Below are 7,307 nucleotides of genomic sequence, written 5' to 3'. Positions count from 1 at the left end.
TGCACCGCACCTCTGTGCCGAGCCTTTGTCCTGGAAGCTGTAGACCTCCTCCTTAGAGAATGCCTGGGGCGCTGTCCTTCAGAGGCAAAAGCTAGAAGTGATGCCAAAGAGATCCTGAGATTGGCTCAGGGCTGAGCAGACAGGAAGTGACCAGGGCAGCACAAGCACCCTGGGCTTCTGATCCTAGGTCCATGTTGTGTCTGTTCCTCCTGAAAATGCTCGTGGTCCCAGACGTCTGTACAGCCGGGCTCACAGACCCTCATCAGTCTGCTGGGTTCTCTCCAGTCACCTGAAACCTATTTGCATGTGGAAACCAAGCCTAAGGATAGTTGACCTAAAGGAAAGAATGAGAGACACTCCACATGTACTCAGTTTTCTGGAAGCCTCAGAGAGCTGGCCCAAGTTCTCCCACATGTACCCTTCAAAGCAGCTGAGTCTCACTTTAGCATATAGTATTTGAATACCTTGTACAAAGAAAATATGTTGCTTGTTATAGAAGCACAAACAGCACGAAGACCAACTCAAGTATATTTTTAAAAAACCCTAAAGTCGTCCTATGTTTGCATTTAGCTTTTCCATTGACTATCAGTGTAACTTCAGGCTGTTGTTTCACCTTTATGTGACTCAGTTACTTCTTCTGTGAGAGGGATAAAAATAGCCCCTTGCTTACTGGAATGCTGCGTCCCACCCTTTGGGGTTCCAGCAGTTGGGGATGTGGCCCAGGAACTTGCATTTTTAGAAAAGCTCCTTACGTGACTCTGATGAACAGCTAGACATAGGAACCACTGGTTGCAATAATTCCAAGAAAACAAAACTACTGTCACAGGAAAATAAAAGACATTTACTTATTTATTTTTTGGCCGCACTGTGAGACGTGGGGTTATTAGTTCCCCGACCAGGGATCGAACCCGTGCCCCCCCTGCAGTGGAAGCACGGAGTCTTAACCACTGGACCACCAGGGAAGTCCAAAAGACATTTATATTTGATGTTAACCTAAACCAGGAATTAACCTGGGAGAATGCTATTCTAGTTCACGAAATATGTAAATTCAGCATGTATCCTGTTATAGACAGATTAAGAGGGGCAAGAAGAGCACCAGCTCTTTGGGTGCTGGCAGGATTTTCTCAGCTAATTTGTATAAAGTACTTAGAACAGTGCTGGATATATAGTAAATGCTCAAAAGATGTTAGCAATTCTTTTCAGTATTGAGTAGAAATGTTACTGTTTAGTTTAGAAAAATTGTAAGTAGTCTTTAAAGAGATGAGTAACCAGCTCTTTAAGTGAGCAAAGCGTCTTTTAGAAATTACATATAAATATCCATGCACATTAAAACTTTATCTAACTTGTTAACTTCTTACATTTTCCCACCAAGCAGTTTTGGATAGCCCTCTTCTTACTCTCACTTCACGTTTTCCATTTTAAAACTGATATTGATAATCTTTTTAGCTTTCTGAAAAACACATACCAAAAATTACCTGGAAAAGGCATAATGTTCTCACTCAAAGAAACTGGAGCTGGAAACATTCTTTAGTCCATCACTGGGACAAATGTTAAAAGAGTATTGGGATACTAAACACATATATCTATAATAAAATTCCAGAAACTTTTCCTGCCTTGTATGTGTTTATAGTACAAGATGTATCTGAAACAGACGTGATGGTTTGAAGGTGTAAGATGTATGGGTTTGGTCGATTCATTTCCCTGAGTTTCTGGAGTGTCCTTATCCTTCCTTCACGAGCCTCCTGCACCTTGCAGACATGAGCCCACTTGTTCCTTGTTCTTGGGACAGGGTGACACTTCTTAGCAGACACATAATGACTAAGGAACTTTTAGTAACGTCAATTGTGTGCTGGGTCATTAATGCAAGACCACTTTGTGACCCTGCTCAATTCTTGTAACCCTTTCTTCTCTCCAAGGTGTCCCTTAGCTGGAGCACCAGCCACTATTAAAACATGATCATAAATCATGGTTATTTGTCCACTGACCCTTCTTACGATACCAAAGGAAAAAAAAAAAAAGAAAAGAAAAGAAAAAAAAAGAAGCTCAGGCCTTACTTAGACAGCGTCTCTGCTCTTGATGAATCTTTATGGAACCTTATCTTATATTTTTAACAGCAAAGCTCAGGCTCTGTTTTACTGAAGCTGTTTATATATCTAATCAGAGTGGATCAGGAAATGTGGTTGACAGCATAGGGCTGCCTGAGAAACCTACTTGCTGGCCAGCATTAAGGCCACTTTTCAGCTTGAAGGCGTGATCAATGGAGTGTGTCTGAGGCTCTGTTTAGATTAAGGGAAATAACGCACTGGTGGCCACATTCATCCCAAGCAAATCATTTTCCCTCACGCGGGCTGCAGTGAAAAGCTTTCCAATAAAGCGCTGGCAGGATTAAACACCACCAGCTCCTCACGCGCCCCTCCTGCGGTGGTTGGCTGCAGGCTGGGAGGAGCCCGGGCTCTAGCCTGACCGGGAGGATGGCGCCGCAAGAGAGAGCAGCGCACACGCTGCCCTACCGCTACCTAGCCGGGTGCCCTAAGGCCAACGATTGCATCTGTCTGAGGCTTTGTTTCATCACCCGCGAGATGGAGATGTATGAGTCAGGGTTCTCCAGACAACTCTCTCGCTCTATCTAGATCTACAAATACATCATATACATATATATGTATGTATATACATAACATGTATATATACCCCTGACTGGGGCGAGGGAGGAGGTACAGACTAGCTGAGGCACAGAACGACACCTCGTCTTCCGCCTTCCTTCGCCTTGAGTCCTGGGTCAAGGTAAAACTGGAAGAGAGCAGTGTTCTCCAGAGGATTGCCCACTGGCTCCAGCGGGAAACTGAGTCGGGGGCAAAAGCTTCTGACCCTGGGGCTACAGACGGGAAATGGAACCGAAGAAGAGGGGGGAAAAAAAACTCCAATCCCCAAAAGACCATAAAGCGTCCACCTTACGCATGCGTAGACCCCGCCCCAAGTCAGTGGTTGCCCGGCAGCTGTTTGCGCACATGCGCTCTCCGGCCAGTCTTCTTCCAACCCCTTGTGTTCCCCGGCCGGAGTTGGCACCCGGACCTCCTGCGACCTTCATCTCGGGTTGTGATGTTGCCCTTCTCTTTGCTCTGGGCGACTCCGCCTCTGCAGAGATGTGGTCACCTGGTCAGGATGGCCATACGGTGCCAGCACAGCGAGGCGGCCCAGACCCAGCCTGGAGAAGCAACCAAGGGCTGGTCAGGCCAGGAGAGTCTATCGGACAGTGACCCTGAGATATGGGAGCTGCTACAGAGAGAGAAGGACAGGCAGTGTCGTGGCCTGGAAGCTCACTGCTCCAGAGAACTTCTGCAGCCGAGCTGCGCTGGAGGCCCTGGGGTCCTGTCTTGAACAGCAAGTACTCGGAGGCTTATCCTGGCAAGAGGTACTATGGAGGAGCAGAGGCAGTGGATGAAATCGAGCTGCTGTGTCAGCGCCGGGCCTTGGCGGCCTCTGACCTGGATCCTGCTCGGTGGGGAGTCAGTGTCCAGCCCTACTCGGGGTCCCCAGCCAACCTGGCTGCCTACACAACCCTTGTGCAGCCTCATGACCAAATCATGGGGCAGACCTGCCCGATGGGGGCCATCTCACCCATGGCTACATGTCTGATGTCAGGTGGATCTCAGCTACATCCATCTTCTTCAAGTCTATGCCCTATAAGCTGAATCCCAAAACCGGCCTCACTGACTATGACCAGCTGGCACTCACTGCTCGGCTCTTCTGACCTTGACTCATCATGGCTGGTACCGGTGCCTATGCTCACCTCATCGACTACGCCCGCACGAGAGAGCTGTGTGACGAGGCCAAGGCACACCTGCTGGCGGACACGGCCCACATCAGTGGCCTGGTGGCTGCCAAGGTGATGCCCTCACCTTTCAAGCATGTGGACGCTGTCACCACCACCACTCACAAGACCCTTCGAGGGGCCAGGTCAGGACTCCTCTTCTGCCGGAAGGGGGTGCGGGCTGTGGACCCCAAGACTGGCCGGGATATCCTTACACATTTGAGGACCGAATCAACTTTGCTGTGTTCCCATCCCTGCAGGGGGGCCCCCAGGACCATGCCATTGCTGCAGTGTCTGTGGCCCTAAAGCAGGCCTGCACCCGTTCCGGGGGTACTCCCTGCAGGTTCTGAAGAATGCTTGGGCCATGGCTGATGCCCTTCTAGAGTGAGGCTACTCGCTGGTGTCCGGTGGCACTGACAACCACCTAGTGCTGGTAGCCCTGCGGCCCAAGGGCCTGGATGGAGCTCGAGCTGAACGGGTGTTGGAACTCGTATCCATCACGGCCAACAAGAACACCTGTCCTGGAGATCGAAGAGCCATCACACCTGGGGGCCTGCAGCTGGGGGCCCCAGCCTTGACTTCTCACTAGTTCTGTGAAGAGGACTTCCAGAAAGTTGTGGGCTTTACAGACGAAGGTGTCAACATCGGCTTGGAGGTTAAGAGCAAGACCACCAAACTCCAAGATTTCAAATCCTTGCTGCTCAAAGGCCCAGAAACAAGTCATTGGCTGGCTGACCTCAGGCAACGGGTGGGGCAGTTTGCCAGGGCCTTCCCCATGCCTTGTTTTGATGAGCACTGAAGGCACCTAAGAAATGAAGCCCGCATACTGACGTTTATTCCTCTTCCCCCTACCTGGACAAGTTGGGTGTTGGGGGTAACTGCCTACCTTCCAATTTTTTGCTGGAGGAGGGGAAGGCCGCCCACTTAGGGGCAAAGGCAGGTGTAGTTCCCCTTCCCAGAATTTGTAGCTGAGAAGGTTGCTTCTTGCCACAAGACTTAGAAGGAAGAGGCTTGGGGCTTTCTGCCCTAATCTCTCTCACTGTCTCAGTGTTATAGACTCCCTGCCCTCTCTTGGGGAGGGGGGAGTTCCCCTTGTGAGCCAGAGGAAGGAGTGGGTAGGCACCCTTCTTTCATTTTTATCTAATAAAATGCTAACCTGCAAAAAAAACTAAAAAACAAAAAATGTATATACATATATACATACATATATATGTATATAATATATTTGTAGATCTAGATAGATACATACATACATATATACACACATACATATAATGTAATAGATACACATACACATATAATATCTACCCACTTATTTATATGGAGATCTATTTTAAGGAATTGGTGCATTTGGTTTGGGGGCTGGTGAGTGTGACGTCTGCAGGGCAGCCCTGGGGGCTGGAGATCCAGGCAAGGGCTGATGCTGCAGCTTGAATCTAAAAGCAGTCTGAAGGCAGAATTCCCTCTTCCTCAAGGGAATTCATTTGTGTTTTCTTAAGGCCTTCAGCTGATTAGAAGAGCTCACTCACATTGTAGAAGGTAAACTGTGTTACTCAAAGTCTTTGGATATAAATGTTAATCTCATCTAAAACATACCTTCGCAGCAGCATCTAGACTGGTGTTTGGCCAAAAACTGGGTGTCACGGGTACCACGGTCAAGCTGGTTGACACATAAAATTAACCATCACAGGGGATCATAATAATACTTTGTTCAGAGGGGCTTGGGGAAAGTTGTGTTAATGCCTAAAAAACACTTTGCAATGGACTCTGCATCACAAAATTTTAAGGCAAATTTGACTCATGCTTTGAGACTAAGTTTTAAAACATTCAAGAAATGTGTGTTACCTTCGGGTAGAATTCAGCATGACCACGTGACAGCGTCTGCTTCAGACTCCTTTTCAGTCACATGGATGAGCCTCCAGCAATAAGCTTCAGAGTTCCTGGAAATAGAGAGGTGACACATTTGTAGCAAAGACATGTTAATAGGCTCATCGAATTTTTAAAATCTTACCTTCTGCTCTTGAAAAACAATAAAGAACCTTTGTGGTACAGTCAGTCAGCTTTTCGTGGGTGTCTTCATACCTTGTGGCCCCAATAATTTGGAACGTGGAGTAGTAAGTTAAGGGTTCATTTAACACTGTCTTACCCAGTGCTTGCCTCAGAGTTGGAAAAGGGTACTTATAAGAATGTGGCTTCCATGTACATCTTTCTCTCTGTGGTATGAAATATGGCCTCAAAGAAAACATCGTTGTTTCCATTTCAAGGTCCTTTTGGGAGCTGAGAAACTGGGCAGTTACTGGTGGAATGCTACCTTTCCAAGATTTATGAGGAGTCATGGAGGGCTCAGTAAACTCGGAAGGTAGCTTTTGTATCTTGCAGCACTCAAGACTGATTTAATTTCATGTCAGTCCTGGAACGGCAACCACTATATGAACTGCAGGTTTATAAATTGCTTCTTGGAGCAGCTGACCTTGCAGGTGCGGGAGTCAAATGGAGCGGAAAAGTAGAAGAAGCTGGCGGATTGAGAATCTTGGTACACCGAGTGAGCATCCATTTCACCAAAACTGGAGTTCTCATCTGCCCCCCATTTTCACCCCCAAACCCCTTCTTTCCCTTGAGTTTGTCTCCTGCCTAAAATACTCATTTTTTTCCCCCCATAAGATGTCAGATGGGCTAGTGAGGCAGAAACTGGATTATGCAACCATGGTATACAGGGTCTTCTGGATTTTCAAAGATCATTTCATGAAAATTCTGCTCCTGAGCTACTCAGAATAAGTAATATAAAGCCTAATTTACATCTCCTCTCACAGTAGAATCCCTGACAGGGATGTTAAAACAAACTGATGTCACTAAGTAAAGCTAATATTCAGAAGCACTGGATTCTTACAGGAGCTAAAAATATGGTTTGGAGTCATAGTATTGATTAAGTCAGGCCTTAAAATCAGCAAGCAACACACAATGCTATTTGAAGAAAAGCACACATATCAGGATAAATCTCCCAACAATTTTTAGTCCCATTGCAGTGGAGCGTTGTTTATGTGGGTGGTGGCAGCCTCTTTTCCCTTTTGTCACTTGGAATTACGCTGGACCGAGCATTTGTGGACTGTGGGGGGACAGCCTCACCTTGGCGTCAGGATGGTCACAGTAGTTTGAGAGGTATTTCCATGTTCTCAGGATGCATATCTGCAGTTAATTCTAAAAGAAAAAAAAATTAAAGAATGCATTTCTTATAGCAGACATATAATCTAAAATGCAGCTGTGTCAGTGACCCAGACAAGAAGTCATCCCTGCTCTCAGGAAGCTTAGTTTAGTGGGTGGGAGGCTGTAGTTAAAAATAAGTTATACAGGGCTTCCCTGGTGGTGCAGTGGTTAAGAATCCACCTGCCAGCACAGGGGACACGGGTTCAAGCCCTGGTCCGGGAAGATCCCACATGCCGCAGAGCAACTAAGCCAGTGTGCCACAACTACTGAAGCCCGCGCACCTAGAGCCCATGCTCTG

The 7,307-nt window shown here is 47.2% G+C and overlaps 1 pseudogene; it reads left to right on the top strand.

Moving 5' to 3' along the window:
* Positions 1-3,096: 3,096 nt before the first annotated feature.
* Positions 3,097-4,607, top strand: LOC132500812 (serine hydroxymethyltransferase, mitochondrial-like; annotated as a pseudogene).
* Positions 4,608-7,307: the final 2,700 nt, after the last annotated feature.

This window comes from Mesoplodon densirostris, chromosome 13 (genome assembly GCF_025265405.1).
Source record: "Mesoplodon densirostris isolate mMesDen1 chromosome 13, mMesDen1 primary haplotype, whole genome shotgun sequence".
Taxonomy (NCBI): Eukaryota; Metazoa; Chordata; class Mammalia; order Artiodactyla; family Ziphiidae; genus Mesoplodon; species Mesoplodon densirostris.
Note: the sequence above shows the minus strand (reverse complement) of the source record. Positions and strands in the feature narration are given on the sequence as shown.